The sequence below is a fragment of the Sphaerodactylus townsendi genome, linkage group LG02, assembly GCF_021028975.2.
Source record: "Sphaerodactylus townsendi isolate TG3544 linkage group LG02, MPM_Stown_v2.3, whole genome shotgun sequence".
In the NCBI taxonomy this organism is placed as follows: domain Eukaryota; kingdom Metazoa; phylum Chordata; class Lepidosauria; order Squamata; family Sphaerodactylidae; genus Sphaerodactylus; species Sphaerodactylus townsendi.
In genome coordinates, this window is record NC_059426.1 from 119860730 (window position 1) to 119880645 (window position 19916).

Here is a 19916-nt window from a genome sequence, read left to right on the forward strand (position 1 = left end):
ATCCCGAAACGTGCATTCGTTGGGCATGCACACAGCGTGCACTCGGAACAGGTCAGATGGTTTAAAACCCAGAGCAATCCAGCCCTGCGCATGCCACAGTTTAAACCTCGTTTCGTTCAGGATTCATGATAATGTCAGTGAACAACGCAAGAGGCCGAAAGGGATGCAAAAGCAGGATTGTCCGCTGTGTCTGTGCCATTCCCTGCTGCGGTGCATGACACAAAGCGGGGGGGGGGGGGGTTACTCTTTCCGTATTATCCCGGCAGAGGAGGGATCTAGCAGCGGCTGCCCACGTGCGGGAAGGCGGCGACCCGGCGTAGGCCGGCCCGGCCGGCTGCTTGACTGGCGAGACTCCTCCCTTTCCCCGTTCTGCTTTCCCATCCGCGAGTTTCTCCGCCGTCACCCCCGAGCCGGTCTAATCTCCGCCCCTCCACTGCCGCAGCCCTGCGTTGGCTGTCCCTTTAAACGCTGGCTTCGGGCCGCCCCTTTCTCCTCCTCCTCGCCAGGCCCGGCGCGTGAGGCGAGCTCGCGACAGAGCCCGGGCGGAGCAACCTTGGGGCGGCTGTTGCTGCTGGGCGAGGTGGCGGCGCAGAGGAGGAAGAAGCAGCCGCAGCAGCAGCCGCAGCAGCAGTGGAGTTGGAGGAAGCAGGAAGAGCGGCGGGAGCACCGGGCAGGGCGGGCGCCGGACGTTTCTACTTTTGCGCCCGGGGGTCCCTGCGGCCGCGGATGTTGCCTTCACCGAAGCCTGCGCCAAGAAGAGTCGGCTCCCCTCCCCCGCCGTGCTCAGCGCCAGGCAGCCGAGGGCACGCGGGCCTTGCAAGAGCCCACCCTCGCAGTGCCTTGGAGTGAACGGGGGAGAGGAGCCGCTCGCCTTGCCTTGCCCTGGACCCAGTGGAGAGGTTGCCGGGTAAGTAGAGTGGGAGGGTGAGAAAGGGAGTCCGGCTACTTTGCAAGGGGGAGCGGGGGTTGAGAGGCTTCAAGCGGGTCCAATTCCTCTCCTCCCCGCGCCCCCCCCCCCCGGTTAGTTCTTTGTTAGCCAAGAGGACCAGAGCGGAAGGGAGCTAAGGGTTACTCCGGTAGGAGCTTGTCAACGTTGCTCGGCTCTTCCCTTCGTAAACATGCACACCTAATCCGAGTACCTGGGGCAAGCGAGGCTTCCTGGAGAAGATCTAGAGAAATTCGAAATTTTTTTTTTTGGTGTGTGTGTGTGTTTGTGTCGGTGGGGAGGGGATGTGGCTGGAAGTCCTGGTAAGCATCCAAGAAGACTGAGGAAATCCCCGTTGCTTGGGAAAATTGGAAAACTTGTCTGGACAAGGCTGCTTCAGCTGCTGCTACCTAAACCATAGTCGAGCACTTCCTGGAGGATGGACTAGTTAGGTCATAGTGTCTCAAATGCAGGTTTATGTGGGACAGGACTGTGCCGAGGTTGCCTCTGCGACCACAGGTGAAGAGACCGACTGGTTTGAGTCCTGGTTTATACCAGGCGAAATCCACCCTCCTAGGGCTTGAGTGGGTGATGATGGAAAGACTTAGTTAAGGTCTGGTGGTGTGCCATTTCTTTGTGTCTCGGTCTGTAACCGGATTGGGTAATGTTTTAAAAATGCTGAGTTTCCTTGAGACTGCAATAGTGTGTGGGGTGTTTTTTTCTCTCTTAGAGTTAATTTATTGTAGCAAAATAAAATAGAAACCTAGTGGCACTTTTAAAACTAACCAGATTTATTCCAGCGTGCTTTTTTACATTAAAAAAGGTTGAATTTTGTAGTCTCTAGAAACATGATGTTCTTTGTTAATGGGGACAAAAAATAGGTTTCAAAGATGAAGTACTAAATTGTATTCTTGGGTTGGTTTTAAAGTGGCCTATGAGGAGATGGAAAGAGGGAATGATATGACTAAACAGAGTAAAAGTTTATTGTCTAATTGAGAGAAAGGGAGCACATCAGTTTCATGTAAAGTTCTTCTTTACTGCAAAACTTTACTTTAAAATTGTGTTGTGCTTCTATTTAGTTCTATTAACAGCTCGAATGTATTTTACAATCAACATAATTTGTAAAGTAAAGAAAGCTACCAAAAGCACTTTTTTTGCATTGACAAATTATCTATGGAAATACAAGTGCAAGAACAATAGAGAATCTTTAATACAGTCTGTTTGAATATTTGTTGTCAGCTGTGGTGTCAGTTTTGTAAATAGTAACATACCTTTCCTGTGTGCTGTTTTTCGTATTAGTAACCTGATGCTGTATTCTCATACAAGGTATGAGAATCTTTCCTGTTCAACTTCTTAGATGACTGAAACTTGATTGATGTGGGTTTCATTATCACAGATGGTTGCTGTATGCTAATAGCTTCATCGTTACCAATCTCAGCTTCTTGGTACTGGTGTCTGAGTGTCTATATTAGGCATCTCCCTTTTCAATAAGCTTATGTGTGTATAAAATCCGCCATTATTGAAATATACAATGTCACTTCAGTTCCAGTTATTTGGCTTTGAGCAATGATGTGCTGGTCTATAATAAGGTCTATAAGCAAGAACCACCAGTAGCATGTTGCAGCTTCAAAGTGCTGAGAGAATGCACATGCATCTCTGAGAACAGCGAATTAGAAGTGAAGCAAACAAACAAGGTCAAAAATAAAATGTAAATATGTACAGAACTATAAAAATTATGTAGGCAGGGCCTAATCTTTGTATAAAATACAAAGCAATAGCATAAGCTTTAACTTTTTTAAAAATGCCTTAAGCTAGAGGTCCATAGACATGTGAGTTTATTTGTAGGAATGATGCGAGGCTAGTGACCAGAATAGTCTGTTTCATGTTTTGTCGTTTCTGTAGTTTGCTGCTTTCCTCATTTCTGTGTCACGATAAAAACTTTCACTTCATCTTTCTGTAATTTTAAAGAGATGCTAGCAATTAAAATCCTTCTTTCCTTCATGAATTGAACAGTATTTTGTAAATTGATGCCAAGGATTGGCAACATTTTTGTGCAGTATGGTATCCTCTGTTACTCTTTTTACAATTTCAACTTTCATATACACATTTCTACTTATACTGGTATTTTATTAGTTAGAAATTGTTTGAAAGGTCCAGGGGGCCAGAAAAGGGTGTGTGTATTATTGGTAATAACTTGTTGATATGTGGTTGAACATGCATGGCCATCACCCATTAAAATCACATTAGTAGCATTTTTGTTTAGATTACTTTTGTACTGTCTTTCCATGGAAAACATGTTTAATTTATTTATTTATTTATTTATTTTTATTAGATTTTTATACCGCCCTATCCCCGAGGGGCTCCGGGGATGCAGCTCAAAAGATAACATTACAATTGTTGTCCATAACAAAGAATTAAAACCCAGGGGTAGAAATTCAGGATTCTTACCCCCTTCCTTTTGTGTAGATGCCAAGAGAGAGAACATTTTGCAATCATGTGTGTTCTGGGATCCACCTCTGAGTTGGTTTGCATACTTTGCCATTTGGGTATCATTAGCAATCTGGATCACATGGAAGTAGCCCATATAAAGCAAGCTGATTCACATGCCAGGGCTGCCCTGTGTGTGCTGTGGTGAGGAAAAGCTACATCATGGGCTATTGCAATGAGGTCTAGGGCTTTTCACCAAAACCATGTCCTATTCACTCTCTTTGAAGATGTCTGCAATCCAGTTATGGGGCTCAGGTGTAAATATGTGCTGTATTGGGCAGTGTAGATGTACTGCAGTTGAACTCGGGAGGGGATTGATAGCTTAATAAGTGCCTAGGATTGGCTAGAAGTTAAAAAAAATATTTCACTATACAAATACATCAACCCTCACTGTGCAGCTCCTGATACTTCTGTCATGCAAGATTGTCTACTGACAAAGTAGTTTTGTTCTTTTGATATCTACCGTATATACTCGCGTATAAGCCGACCCGCACATAAGCCGAGGCACCCAATTCTACCTCAAAAAACTGGGAAATTTTATTGACTCACGTATAAGTCGAGGGTGAGAAAGATCCATCAAGAGGCAGCTGTGGCAAAGGAGTCACAGCTGGAGGAAAGGAGTGCCCCAAAAGCCTTTGGGAGGCTTTTCAAGGAGGGGCGAGGCGGCATGCACGGGTCTGGGGTGAGGGAAAGTGGCTGAAAGCAGGAGAAAACGAAGCAGAGAATGCCTCCTCCCCCTCACTAACTCACGCTTTCTTTCTTGCAGGCTCAAAGTTTAAGGCGTTGTTTCGGGGAAGCTGCCAGGATTCTAAGCTCTGAGTCTACAGGGAAGCTGCCTCTCAAGGCAGCCTGTCTATGGTTTTCTTAAAAGGGCAATACTTTTAAGAAAACCATAGACAGGCTGCCTCGAGAGGCCGCTTCCCTGTAGACTTAGAGCTTGCAAGAAAGAAAGCCGGCAGCTTCCCTGAAACAACGCCTTAAACTTTGATCCTGCAAGAAAGAAAGCGTGAGTTAGTGAGGGGGATGAGGGGGACGAGGCTTTGCCACTCATAAGTAAGCGCTGTGGCTCTGCACGGGGGAGAGGGGGTGACCCGCGTATAAGCTGAGGGGGGCATTTTTCAGCCTAAAAAAGGCTGAAAAATTCGGCTTATACGCGAGTTTATACGGTATCTGTCTCTGTCATGTGTATAGCCTCGGCAGGTACAGCCATTCAGTTTGATGCTCAAGACTATTGATAAACCACTACTTCTTATTTGCTGGCGTTAGGATCTCTTTATATTGTATAAATCTACAGTCTACAGACATGTAGATATGTGGCATAGAGGTAGTAGGGTATTTACTGAGGTAATTTCATTTTTATTCCAAAAGCTGATATCTTCTAAAGCAGGGGTAGGGAACCTGCGGCTCTCCAGATGTTCAGGAACTACAATTCCCATCAGCCCCTACCAGCATGGCCAATTGGCCATGCTGACAGAGGCTGATGGGAATTGTAGTTCCTGAACATCTGGAGAGCCGCAGGTTCCCTACCCCTGTTCTAAAGGATGGGGAGTGTTTATTTCTAACTATAGAAGAAAAATAACTGGTGTTGAAGTGATTTTATTGTTTATTTTAGGTCCTTTCTGCACAAATCACCTGAAATGTTTGTAAAACACTGAGGAGAAGGTTTGGGGATGGCACAGAGGCATGGAAAACATAGTAAATAGATTGCACAGCAAGTGAAAAAGTTTTGAAAACGTTTCAGGCTAAGGAATCATTTTCAAAAGGGTTTCATTTAATACTGTTTGAGGCTGGAAATAAAACATTTTTGGAGTGTAAAGGGGAAAAACAATGCAGAACTCCATGGAGGAAATGCTTTTAAAAGTATTTTAAAAGGTTTGTGTAGGGAAAACAGTTTGGCAAAAAAAAGCTTCAGGTTTGATGCAACTTGTTGAAATTCTTGGTGACAAGATTTTAGGGTCTGTGTATACCAGTGTACCTCAGAGAACACTTTCTTAGCTGAGTAACTGCAATTCTGTGCAGTTACTACAGTCTAAGCCCACTGATATCACTGGTTAAATGGCTCTGTATAGGATTACACTGCACATAGTCAATAAGTTAAATTGTTCTTTGACTGGGAAAACTAAAATACTTGATTATGCCTAATTATCTTATCTAATAGTATAATGAACCTTGTTCTTTGTATTGTCAAAGGCTTTAATGGCCGGATTCAACTGGTTGTGGTGGGTTTTCCAGGCTGTGTGGCCGTGGTCTGGTAGATCTTGTTCCTAACGTTTTGCCTGCATCTGTGGCTGGTATCTTCAGAGGTGTATCACAGAGAGAAGTCTGTTACACACTGTGTCTTAGATCTAGAAGTAGGCCAGTTGGAAATTGGAAAAAGTTCTGAATAGAAATGCTTAGAGCATCTCTTCTGATGTTTGTGAAAGATTGTGGAACATGTAAGTAAGGTTTGGCAAGGTCAGCAAATGGTTTTTCTGGAGGACTGTGGGAGAATGGACAGATATCCTTCTTTACATTGCTGCTATAACCCTGACTACAAAATACTTTCCATACACCTTCTGCTAAAGTTAGACACTGCAGTACCTTTCTCTAAGTTGGATTCTTTGTGTAGACTATGAAGTCAAGTACACAGACATCCTCTGGTGAATTTTTTTTTATGAAGAAAAGCTCCAGGATATGGGAAAATGTGTTGGAGGCAGACCTGGTAGAATGGAGTCATAACATCCAACTCTTAGACTTTAAGATATCTGTATTTGCTGTGGACTAATACCGTATATACTCGCGGATAAGTTGAGTTTTTCAGCCCTTTTTTAAGGCTGAAAAATGCCCCCCTCGACTTATAAGCGAGTCAGTGATCCCCCCCCCCGACGCCCCCCCACACTTACTTTAACAAACGCAGCAGGCTTGAGAAGAGGCCTTGCCTGTGTTCCCTTCCAGGCTGAAATGGCCTGCTGGGAACTACATTTCCCAGGAGACCCTAGGAAATGTGGTTCCCACCAAGTCCAAATGACTTCTTGGAAGGGAACAGAGGCAGCAGGCCTCTTCTCAAGCCTGCTCCATTTGTTAAAGTAACTGGGGGGGGGGTGCCACGGGGGGGGGGGCTGAGCAGGGAACCCTCTCTGCCCCAAGGAAAAGTCAGCTGCCTTCTCCCTGGGGCAGAGGGGGAATGGCGGCGGCGTCCTGCTCTGTGCAAGGAACTCCTCTGCCCCAGAGAAAAGGCAGCTGCCTTCTCCTTGGGGCAGAGGGGGAATGGCGGTGGTGCCCTGCTTTGTGCCGCTGGCTGCTGCATTTCCCACCCTCGACTTATACACGTCAATAAGTTTTCCCAGTTTTTTGTGGTAAAACTAGGTGCCTCAACTTATACTCGGGTCGACTTATACACGAGTATATACGGTACATCTGTCCAACTTGAGTTGAAAACACTTGTGGATTATGTATAGTTAAATGTTCATGTCAGTGTTAAGGCAGTCGATCAAGAAATTGTCAAAAGTTCACTGCTATACAATTATAAAATTAAAGCTTGAATCGGTATTCTAATTCAGTCTCAACCAGAGATCTGTTTTCTGGTATTGAGCAAGTTATTCTCATTTGACCTCCTATAATCTGGAAATAATGGTCTATCTCAGGGAGTTCTGAAGATGAGCATGGATTTGCAGAAAACTTTGCTCATTAATTTGCAATACTACTAGTGATAACATTTAACTTTAAAAGCCAGAATGCTTTTTTATTCCATTTTTATTCTTCTCTACTCCAGCAAGTAGTGAAAACTACACTATATTGTATAATAGAAGTCACACACAAACTTTAACAGCAATTAGAGAGCTCCAGTTTTGAAGCAGTTACATAAAGAAATATAGGCTACAGGTTCAGGCCTTAAAAACTGTTCGGCATCCTGTAATTTTAATGTCTTCTAAAACTTGTCTACTCCTTGCTGAACTAAATTGACACAGGTGCACTGTAGTTGTTCTAGTAGCTATCCAGAAAGTTGTGTAATCTTTTGAAAATGTCTCTTTTAACTAAACATCACGTCAGAGCTGACTTATGGTGACCCTGTAGGTTTTTTAAGGAAAGAAACTTTTGGAGGTGGTTCGCCATAACCTGCCTCCATGTCACACCCAAGGCATTCCTTGGAGGTCTCCCATCCAGATACTCACAAAGGTCAAGGCTGAGTGTATGTGACTGACCCAAGGTTGTTGCTTTACTTAATGGACTATCTAAAGGGGATGGTCACACTTAATATATCAAAATTACTTCTAGTGTGCTGCCCAACTCTTTGGTTGTAGTACACAAGAATTTGGATTCTCTTTGAAATTCCACTATCTCTTGGGTCAATGTCAGTATCAATTATAATTAATATTAGATTGTTAGTACACAAACTATGGAAGGTGAGAGGTTTATTGTAAGTGGCCTGCCTAAAACAAGGATTGACACATGAAAAAGTTTCATGGGGGTCACACTGACTGTCATTCATGGGTATTGTCTGGGCATCTAATATATCACACAGCTAACAGTGAAGAAGTAAAGTGACTACTGTTTCAGACAGTAGAAAGGTAGAGAATATTAGCATAATTTGTGTCTGTAGTTCCCTGCTGCTACTATACCTTTCGCCTGTGACGAGGTTCACATGCTCTAAGACGTTTATCTTGGAGTATCGTTATGACTGAGTGATTTGAAAGTGGAAGAGCATTTAGAATTTAGACAGTAGTCAACTTTTGTCTGGTTATTATTAGAACAGTCTCCAGATCTTGTCCTTAGAGCAGAATCTGTATAAATAAAATTTGTTTTTGTGTATCTAAAACAAGATACAGGAATAATTTTTTAATTTTTTTTAAAAAAGAAGTTCAGCAGTAAATGGATGGTGGTATAGAATCTTGGCAGATGCGATACGTTTTGAGAGCAACATTTTGAGAGGAAAGTTAAACCTGTGTCACTAAGTTGTTTTTTGCTGAAAATTATTGAGATGGTTAAAATTTCAGTATTTGCATTTACTTCCTCCTTATGCTACAAATTGTTCAAGCTTTCCTTATATTTAACATTTCTAGGGGAATTTGTACATCCTGAAAGGGCTTCCCGGGGTTCTGACAACAAAGCTAGTTTACAGTTGGAATCCAAGAGCAATGCTAAAAAGAGCATGCTACCTTGCTCTTATTTTAACCTCAGCTGACACCTGACTAGGTGTCCTGTTTATTAGCATGTTACTAATAATGGAGAAGAACATAGCATTTTTAGTGATTAAATAGTAGGCTACATGATGCAATCCTTCTCCTCTAGCCATCAGCTCCATCTTATATGTTACTATATAATTGAGCAGCGTGTTCCTGACTACAAACCAAAAATATATATATGAAGGATTCTTGGAGATATAGTCCAGATGGCACCATTTCTCATGTACATAGGGGCTGATGGAACTACAACTTCCAAACTCGTTCTCACTCAGCTGGTAACACTTCTTAAAGCTCTGGGGTGTTTGCAGATTGTCCTATTCTAGAGCCCATTATATTTTTTGCACTATTATTTCTAATCAGTAAATGGCCTATCTTGGCATCGTCACTGTTTTTTATCACAGGAAACAAAAATATGCTACCGGTAGGTATGGGGATGAATTATCTCTTCTGTTGTCAACTGATATATGCAGGTTACTAGTGCTAGTGAATTAATGTCCTAGAGGTTCAAATGGAAGTTTCTTTGTGCTTCCTTGAAGGTAAATGAAGGTTATTCTTATTATTTTTGGCATTTCTGTGTCTGGCTATGAAGTGTGCTCAGACATATAGCAGGTAGTCAGAGAGATGCAGGGAAAACTTTTTTTTAAAGAAAAAAGGCAAGAAGGAAGGAGAATGCTGCACATAACATTGTGTGATGTGTAGCTTGAGTAAAGTGTGCTTACTTACAACAACATAATAATTGAAAGGAGCATTAAGAACATAAGAACATAAGAACAAGCCAGCTGGATCAGACCAAAGTCCATCTAGTCCAGCTCTCTGCTACTCGCAGTGGCCCACCAGGTGCCTTTGGGATTTCACATGTAGGATGTGAACGCAATGGCCTTCTGTGGCTGTTGCTCCCGATCACCTGGTCTGTTAAGGCATTTGCAATCTCAGATCAAGGAGGACCAAGATTGGTAGCCATAAATCGACTTCTCCTCCATAAATCTGTCGAAGCCCCTTTTAAAGCTATCCAGGTTAGTGGCCATCACCACCTCCTGTGGCAGCATATTCCAAACACCAATCACACGTTGCGTGAATAAGTGTTTCCTTTTATTAGTCCTAATTCTTCCCCCCAGCATTTTCAATGAATGCCCCCTGGTTCTAGTATTGATTATTGGCAAACTTAGTAAAAGACAATCCGTTCAAACTGGTATGTGTTATCTGTTTGATCCTGGAATAAATATTTAAATGATTCATTATTGGCTGGAGTCTGCTGAGAACAGAAAAGGTAAATCTGGGGGGAAATCCCAGGTACCTGAAAAATTGACGGCGTCTCTTATAAGTTTAAAATACTTCATTATTTCATAAGAGTGTCCTTGCTTCAGAAATGGCATTTGTCCTTAGCAGTTACATTCACAGAAGTAACAGAAGCAGCCTTCGCTTTTTCTTCCATATGTTTTGAGAAAATAAGGAATGGTAGAGAAGAGCACTGATCTAATTTCCTTGATCTAGGCTGGGCAATAGGGCTAGGACTGTACAGTTCAGCTTGCTTTCCTGTCTTCATGCTGAGGCACTGGAAGGAATGTAGACTTCTAAAGTGAACAGAAAGCAGTTGGGGGCCTGATGGGAACTGCTATTTGCCAATGTTGGCAGTGAGGTGATTTCCTCAAGAACATGCAACATGTTTCTATTGAGGTAGTTAGTGCTAAGCTCCTGTAAATTACCCACAGGAAGCAGATAAGTCATACATTCCCACTTCCACTTGAGTAGCACTGGCCGTTGAGCTCATGAGCTGCAAAATGCTTACCTCTCATTGGTTGATGGGGGCCAGGCATTCCCTTTCTGACTTCTGCCTAGCTTGTTCATGCAGGCTGCAAAGTTTGTGCAGGATATAGAATCAAAAGCATCATCCAGGGAGCTCGGCAGGAAGGATGCAGGTAATTTGTGGTAAATGTAAGCCTTCAGGGGGAACCAGAACATTGAACTTTGGGAAATAGAAAATTCAGTCGCATTTCAATTCACAAATTAAGCTTTATTCCATATTTAGTTAGAAGTTTGACCATCTAAACTTGTTAATTTTTAAGGGCATACTGTAGAGAAAATTCAGCAACGCGTGGGCATGGGTACTAGACTCTGAAAACTAGGTCTAGGTGGAGTTTCAGTGATTGAAGTGCATGAACATTTTGTTTTATATTTCTTTTGCAACTGTCATGGATCTCAAACACTTCCCCTTGTGCTTAGACTCAGAAGGTGAGACATTGGAGATCCGTGATCAGATCTTTTATGAGAAATAGCTGTGTAAGTGCAACGATGTTGGGAGAAGGGAAGGGACTGCATTTTCCATGCCAGCTGCTTTTAAAACCAACTTAATGAGACAGATGTGATCACAGACTGGCAGTGCTTTGTCTTGTCTAGTCTTATTCTCTTCAAGAATGTCTTTGTCTGCTTTTCTTCCCAGCTACCTTAGTGCCAAATAGATCTCATAATCTGCTAAAACTTTCAAATGTGTAGGAATTGTGTAATCCACTACAATTTCCCCCAATTTTTGTAGCCCTTCTCCCTTGGTTTTGGATTTTCTGAATTGAATATTTGTTTGCAGATTTCTAGGATCTCATAAATATTTTCATTTTTCTTATCTTCATGCGGCAGTGTGGAGGAAATTGGGTTATTGGGAGGCTTGCCCTTGATCTAAATGCTGCTGAGGTGAATTTGAGCTGCCTGACTTACAGTGTTTCTGTCTCCTGTTATAGTAGTAAGTATATCTGAAGCAGCAGGGTTGTTTTGGCCTCTGTGTTTGATGGAGCTCACCGTTTTGCTGCAACCTTGGTTACTTCCAACTTTTGTCATGTTTTGCATAGAGAAATGTGTACTTGGATTTTTACTTAGTGCAGCCTCTTGTCTTAGCAGTTCATCTCCCCTCCCCTTTCATTTTTAATCTGAAGTTGGGGACAATGGATCAAACAATAAACCTCATATCGCAGTTTATTTATTTATTCATTTTATAGACAGTTCTCCCCCTAGGGTCTCAGGGCGGTGAACAACAGTGATATAAAACAGCTTAAAAACACAACATAAAACAACTACGGTAAATATTTTATAAGATAAGAACTAGCCTGCTGGATCAAACCAGAATCCATTTAGTCCAACACTCTGCTACTTGCAGTGGCCCACCAGGTGCCTTTGGGAGCTCACATGCAGGAGCTGAAAGCAATGGCCTTCTGCTGCTGCTGCTCCTGAGCACCTGGTCTGCTAAGGCGTTTGCAATCTGAGATCAAGGAGGACCAAGATTGGTAGCCATAGATCAACTTCTCCTCCATAAATCTGTCTAAGCCCTTTTTAAAACTATCCAGGTTAATGGCCATCACCACCTCCTGTGGCAGCATATTCCAAACACCAATCACACGTTGCGTGAAGAAGTGTTTCCTTTTATTAGTCCTAATTCTTCCCCTCAGCATTTTCAATGAATGCCCCCTGATTCTAGTATTGTGAGAAAGAGAGAAAAATTTCTCTGTCAACATTTTCTACCCCATGCAAATATCATTAATAAAACCATCTTTCTTAGATATTAAGGGGAGAGGGATTCTTCTTGTCAGTTCAGTGCTAAATACGTAGCTTGCCATTTAAGTTGATGATTTATTTAGTTCAGAAATCATCTGGGCCAGAGAGAATCTACATATGGACAGATATGCCGCTTCCCAATTGATTGAGATCAATAACATGCCCATTCCAGGGAGTCCCTAGGGAGCAAGCTGAGGCAGGGCCTCGGAGAACAAGCTGGGGCTGGGTATATTCATCTTTGGCTTCTGCCCTAAGAGTGAGTTGTACTTTAAAACAGAAGGTATTCTCCAGTCAGGTACACAGCCTGATATCAGTTAAAGGTTACAGATAGAGGAGGGAACTTTTATTTCCTTTTCTCAGCAAGGCCAGGCAGTGGTGTTGTTGAGCAGCTAGTAACTGCACTTTCTCCCTTTTTTGTCTGCTGCATAACAGGAAGTAGACAGAGTCTAACAGCCCAGCCTAGCTATCTGTATGCTTTCTGGTGCATGACAAAAACTTGGCAGATCTGTTGCTCTGCTGAGATCTTGTGGTGCACAGGGTGGTTCAAGTGGCCATGCCTGGATTTTTCTGTGCCCTTAGTCTGAGAGAGGACAGTAGCTCAGACAACGGACACAAAGACTGTATGTACTGCAGTTGGGGCAGAAGACTGATCTGTACCCTAGATTCAGCTGTGTATAAGAGACACTAAAAGCTGGAAAAATCATCTTGAAATGTAACAACAAACCTAACTCTCAGATTATTAGTTTTGACATACTGTTTAATGTTAGCCCATCTGCTGCAGTTGTCACTCTTATGTGAGGTGTCTGAATCCATTACATTATTCTGTGAATCTGCCCTGTGGCAAAGAAAATCATTGGTGTTTGAGCTTCACTTTCTAAGCATCAAGACCCTTGTTATTTATAATGGTGGCTCGTTTATTGTAAATGAGCAAATATTATTTTGCTGAATTAAGAAATTATTAAAACAACTGAAATTTGTTAAAATTTTCTTTTCTGACTTGTAAGATGTTGCTTCTCATTTGCTACATCCATTTAGTATTTCTGTATAGTAGACACTGATATTGCTACTAATGACAGTTTGCAACCATGTTTTGGTAAAGGACCATCAAGTTGCAACCCAGTAGACTTATGGCAACCCAGTAGGGTTTTCAAGGCAAGAGATGAACAGAGATGGTTTGCCGCTGCCTGCCTCTGTGTCACAACTCTGGTTTTCTTTGGTAGTCTCTCATCCAGCTACTAATCGTGGCAAACCCTGCTTATTTTCTGAGTTCTGATGAGATCGGGCTAACCTGGGCTATCCAGGTCAGAGTACTTCCAACCAAAGCTAAAACAAATAAAACTGTTGAATATAAACCAATAACAATGAATTATGTGTGCAATAATCAAGGCTAAGAGGCTGCTCAGGTGTGTAAATGGTGTGTAAAACATAAAGTGACTGATGAGAGAACTTCCGTGGTTTGGGTGCCACCAGAGAAAATGTCCTATTCCCAGAAATCGCTCATATCATTTCTGAATGTGGGGACATCAAGAGCAAGCCTCATGCACAGCATGTCTGACTGGACCAGGGGCAGGGAACCTGCGGCTCGAGAGCCGCATGCGGCTCTTCTGCCCTTGCACTGCGGCTCCACGAGCCGAGCCGCTGGCCCCATCCTTGCCCACCCTGCAGGCAGCAGGGCGGGCGCACCAACTGCCCGCGGCCGGCTGGGCCATGCCGCGGACTTCCCCTCTTGCCTGCCCCGTTGGAGCGGGGCGGGTGCTTTCCCGGCGGCCAGCAAGGCCGAGCCACTGGCCCCATCCTTGCCTCCCCTGCAGGCAGCAGGGTGGACGCATCCATGCGCTTCTCAGAATGAGCGGAGTAAAAGGTAAAAAACCCCAATATATACAGTGTTATCTTTATTTTAAATGCCAAAACTTATTTGCGGCTCCAAGTGTTTTCTTTTCCCGTGGAAAACGGGTCCAAATGGCTCTTTGAGTGTTAAAGGTTCCCTACCCCTGGGCTGGACAATTCAGTTCTGTTCAGCATCCTGCTGGTAATAAATACATTATGAAGTTAACCCACATGCATGATTTCTAAGTGGGCACACACACACACACTTGAGGAATTCCACCACAGGTGTTTCTCACACAATTTAAGATTTGCAGAAAATAGCCATGTCTTGCTCATGATCCTCCAGTATTTGATTACAGGACAGAGGTCGCTTGAGACTCTTGGCTTATTGACAAGCCTTTGGGAACAGAGGGCAGTTCTTAATTGCCTCTTTCATTGACAAGATCAAAAATGAGCATATTGTTGTGTTACATTCTAGATCACAAATCTTGAGTGCTAGTCTAGAGCAGAGGTGTCAGACATACAGCTTGGGGACCAAGTATGGCCCCTGATCCCAGTGTGGCCTGGGGAGCCCACTGTAGCCTTGCCAATCCAGGTACCCACCCTTTTCACCTGCTTTGGTTTGGCCAGCCTGCTATGAGCTCGTTAGTTCAGGCACCCACCCACCCCACTCCTGATCTGACCTCTCAACCCCGCCGCCACCCCCAACTCCCGATCTCGCCTGGCATGCCTTCTACCAGCTTGCAAGCCCAGGCACTCACCACCACACACACTACCAATCTAGCCTGGCAAGTCTGCTGTAGGCTGGCCAGCCCTGTCATTCACTCCACTCTGCTCCCAATCTGGCCTGCCAAGCTTGCTACCTGCTGGCCAGTCAGCTCTCCCACCCATCCTGCTCTGGTCTGCCAAGCCTGCTGTGACCTCTCCAGCCCAGGCACCCCTCCCTCCTAAACTGACCCACCAAGCCCACAACCACCTGCCCTCCATTTTGGCCGGGTGAGCCTGCTTCCACCTTACCAGACCAGGCACCCACCCACCCTGCTCCCAATCTGGCCTGGCCAGCCTCCTGTGGGCTTGCCAGTCTAGCTACCGTGTCCCCCCCCCCCCCCCCGGCTACTGATCTAGCCCGGAGACTGGCCAGTCCAGGCACCCATCCCACCCTGCTCACAACCTGGCTTGTGGAGCCCACTGCGGGCTGGCCAGTGCAGGCAGCCACCCTCCTTCCAGTTCCAATGTGACCTTGCAAGCCACCATCCCCCACTCTGATCTGAACTGACAAGCCTGTTGCAGGCAGCCCTTTCCCCCTTGTGCTGACCTGGTCTGGCGAACCTGCAGGGTGCTTGGAGTCTTGCTAGCCGAAGCAACATCCCCCTGGTCCAACCAAGTCACATTTATATCATATCTGGCCCTTGTAACAAATGAGTTCAACACCCCTGGTCTAGATTGTCACATTGACCTTCTCAAATGCACCATTTTTTCCATGGTGGGGGTTGGTTCCTGTGTACCAGTGGAGATTCTGGCCATTGCACAAAAATGACTGTAAGAAATGAGGAACTCTTTGTCTTCCAGAACATAAAACTTAGTGTTAGTGATGATTTCAAAGATCCATGCAGATGCCTGGTAGAGTTTATGACATTACTGCATTGCTGTCTAGCCATGAGCACTCATTTATTCGAGCTGTGACTAATGGCAGACTGAGAATGACATTATTGTCTTGCCTTGTGATTCTTCCTTCTGTATTTTTGAATGCAGTTTTCAAGATATTTAATTGGATAATCATGAATGGTTATTACCAGATACATCAGACCTAGAAATAGTCTGCTTTTTGCATAAGGTTGGAGATTGATGATCTTCTTAAATTTTTATGTATCCAGAAATCATATTAGATCATTGGGTTTCCACTGCCTTTTCATATTGCATATGCAAATAACAGCACAGAGTTTATTCAAACGTTTGAGAGAATCTCAAAAAATCAAATACTCTGATATCATGTGAATATATGAATTAATATTTGATAACTCCAGAAGTGAGAATACCCAAACAGTAAGTAGAAATACGAAAGACAAAGAAAAATGCCACATTGATTAATTTTTAAAAATACAATTCAATCTGAACAACTCTTTCCTGGGAGTAACTCCATTGAAAAAGTTTAGGATTTCTCCCTAGTCTCTCCTGGAAGGTTTTTTTTAAAAAGAAAAGTTCAGTAAAGTCTATGGAGGGGGTGAAAAGCTTGCCAGAAAGTAATTATGTTGGACATTTAGACTGCAATTGTTACTGTATAGATTTCTCAAAACAACTAAAAGTGTAGATTTGTAAGTGTAGATTTAAGAGTTGTAGTTAAACTACACACTTGCATGCCATGAAGTTGCAACTGATTTATGGTGACCGTAGCAGGGGGCGTTTAAAATAAGTGGGAAGCAGAGGTGGTTTGTCATTACCTTCCTCTGCAGAGTAATCTTTGTTGGTCCCCCTGCCAAGCATCGCTTCTGAGAGCTGATGAGACTGGGTTATACCATGCTGCCTTCCCTGCACAACTAGATTTCTCTGCTAAATACTGGATCCAAAAGACAGCATAGCTGTTGGAGACTTGACTCAGAAGATGTTTGTTTGACTTATTACTGGACAAAATCACAATGTATAAATGACACTTAGGCAAACTTTTTGGAAGCCTTTTATTGTTTATTTTATTGGAATAAAGTAAAACCAGAGGAAAATGTAAAATTAGAGATATCTTGTTTTGTTGGGTTGAAATATGGAAATATAAGATGTTCTTTTAGATACATCTAGTATAGTTTCAGTATTTATATTTGGTATTTCTGTTTAATGAATTATATAGCTTTTTTTTCATATGGACTCTTAATATTCTTCTGTGTATAGGAGAAAAACTAACATTGCACCACTGGCCTGCTGTTGAGAGAAGCTGAAACCTTACCTTCTAAACTTTTAAGGCTGAATACCACCTTGAATATGGAATTCCCACATGTATTCACCTAACTCTCAAGCTAATCACAGGTATGCACAATAGATGCATCTGCCTTTCCAGCCATAGCTATGCTAAGACAGCAGTTGCTTCTGCTGTCTTAGGATAGCTATTAAACACTCCTAACTTTTATTGACTCCATGACACTGTTTTCTGCCCTGCAGGATGTCTTGACAGAATACAACCATTTTTTAGATAACAATTTTAAGTGAAGCTCCCCATTTTTTTTATAATATAGTCAAACAGAGAAAGGATGAGTTTATGAGTTGGCATCAGGGTTTCGCACTGTTTGCACCTGTCAGAGCCCACAGCTAGTCTTTGACCTGACACAGTGGTGATGAGATTGTGCCTTCCTTTCTTGACACTCTTCCTGTCCTTGATGGGTGTCTCTGCCTTGGCTACTCAGCTTTTATTCTCTAGCAAGTCTGTTTGCTGCTGTTCACCTGCTTCAGAAGTGGTGGCAGCCTGGCTCATCTGTCCAGAGGGAGGTGGGCAGGGAGTAACTGACAGCAACTGCTTGCTCATTTGCATGCGTGGGTTGGTAATGAGGCAGAAGTGATAGAGCACAGCTGCTTTTTTATCTGCTTGCTTCCTTTGGGTAACCACGGCAGTGAAAGCAGTAGGAGAATTTCCTTACCAGGGTGAGTGTGCTGCTTCAGCAAGTGGCAACAGGTATTTTCCCTGTCCTCCTCCAAACTCTACAGTAGAAAACAGTAACTAAGTCAGGTTTCAGGTAGGTAGCGGTGTTGGTCTTCAGTAGAAGACCAAGATTCATGTCTAGAAGCCAACAGGGTTTTGGAGATTTTTGCCGGGGGGCTTTGATTCTCAAAAGCTTATATCCTGGGACTTTTTGATCTTCAAGCTGCTACTGGACTTGAATCTTGCTGAACGTCTCAGTCAGAGTCTTGTTCACTCAGCTGTCTCACTGGAATGTGCCTCTGGAACCAGAGGGGGTAAAGCAGGTGAGGAGCTGCTGCTGCTCCTAACCACACCCACTTAATTGAGTGGTGGAGGACAATGCTGCAGCTGCCTTGTAACACGGCGGATAACGGATGAGCAATCGGATCAGCCATATGATTTATTGCTGAAGATTTCCCCCTAAAATGGATGCTTTTCCTGGTGGACTTGTTTTGTTTGTACACGAAGCTATTAATTTGTTTAAAAACAGGATTATCAGAGTCTGTCATCTGGAGTCCCAAGAGAGTGAACAGAGTTGTCAAGAGGGCAATGTAGTGAAAGCTGAAAGGACTTACTAACAGGTAGTAAATACAACTAACAAGTTGGTAGCCTGAAATCTCACAGAAGAGGGAAAATCAAATCACATACCCATGCTGGTTCCCACATCTCATCTTGTCACTAGTTCTTCCTTTCACCCTCCTGTTGCCCCTGCCACCTTTTTGCTTTCTCCTCTCAACCACCCTACTACCATTTCCCCTATTTTTTTTTTAAATCCAGTTGTGTGGGGTTGCTAAGAAACCTGATAGTGCTAACCATGATGCTGCAGGATAATTTACATTTTTTAAAAAATTGCTGTGTTCTATCGGTGGTGGGGGAGGGTTAAAACCCCTTTTAAAAGTCCTAATTTTATTTAAAGTGGACCCATTGAAGCATCTTATTTCTGGAAGCGGATTTCTAACCTGTCACTGTTGAAAGTGGTGTGTGAAAGAGCAGTATATTCCACTAAGAACATCTTTTTGGATGGAATACGAAGGCATTTTGCATTATGAAAATGCCTGCCTGGAGAGCTGCAGGTGAGTTTAAAGGGGCAAGGTACAAAAAATTTATACCTAGACAAGGGATCCTAGATAATGAAGTGAATATTAGATCACTTGGGATGGACCCATGGAGGCTACTGTGTTTGTAATTAGAAAGATATGCATAGTTGTAAACAATAAGAAATATAGAAGAACATAAAAGAGTATGATGAAATGTGAACTCTTGACAGATGTTAAGGGAAATATATTTGTGTCTCTTCTGCATTCCTAAAATTTTCTAAGAAGTTGCTAAAATATTAGTTTTTATCTTCTCTGCTGCTTTCTTCTACTGCTATCTACTTTTAAAGTCTGGTTGTCATTTAAACTGCCCTTAATGCATATTGTCCACTGTTCGCTGGTTGGGTTTGGATACTGATTATGTGATCCACAGAGGGAAAAATGTTTAAGTCTAATCTGTTCTTCAAGTTTTGATAGTCTTGATGTGGATTACATGAGCAAGTTTTCCTGAGGGGCTTCCTCTGATATGGCCACTCCTCCATCTTGTTGGCAAGGTGTATTGGAAAGAAGGAATTATATATTAAAATAGCAGCTACACATATTTTGGCAGCTCTGAATCTTGTAGAGATGAAAGTTGTTCTTGAATGAGGGAGGGTTGTTGCACACTAGGGAGAATTCAAACATTTGACAGCCCCCTCCCCCTGCTAGTAGTCTGAAGACTGGAGTTTTGAGAATACAGCAAGCTTGACTTTGTGTTCCTGCAGATTTTAATGCAATATTCTTGAGACTTAAGAAAAGTTATACATCTATCCAGGGAGCATTAATAATCCCCCTCAACAGGATGTAAAGAGGAAGACATGGGTGAACCCAAAGGCATTGCCTGGATATATTTTACTGCTTAATGAGCCCTGGACCTGTGTAAGATTTGGCTTCAATTGTAAAAGAAAGTAGGGAACTTTAAAGATGGTACAAACCAGTAGTGGGATTCAGCAGGTTTGCACCACTTCGGCAGAACCGGTTGTTAAAATGGTGCTTGTAAACAACCGGTTAAATTATTTGAATCCCACCAGTGATACAAACCCTGTGAACATTCTTGTAATTTTGTTCTGTGTGAGGCTGCAGTGTGAACAAACTGCAAAAGTGACTAATCTACTGTTGAAATTGCAGTATACATCAATATGCCTCTGCTGAATTAACCTTTTCGCTTCGAGTTAAGCCTGTGTTGCGTTCTGAGTGTGTATCTCATTTGACTAAGACTCCAAGGTAAAGGGGTAAGGGCAGCCACA

At 43.1% G+C, this 19916-nt stretch overlaps 1 protein-coding gene across 1 annotated transcript in view; it reads left to right on the forward strand.

The window, feature by feature from the left end:
* The first annotated feature begins 488 nt into the window (after positions 1-488).
* Positions 489-19916, forward strand: part of SUSD6 (sushi domain containing 6) — a 76333-nt gene continuing 56905 nt past the window's right edge. Inside the window, exon 1 of the mRNA XM_048484944.1 lies at positions 489-907. The gene's annotated coding sequence lies outside the window, so the exon portion shown is untranslated. The remainder of the gene's footprint in view (positions 908-19916) is intronic.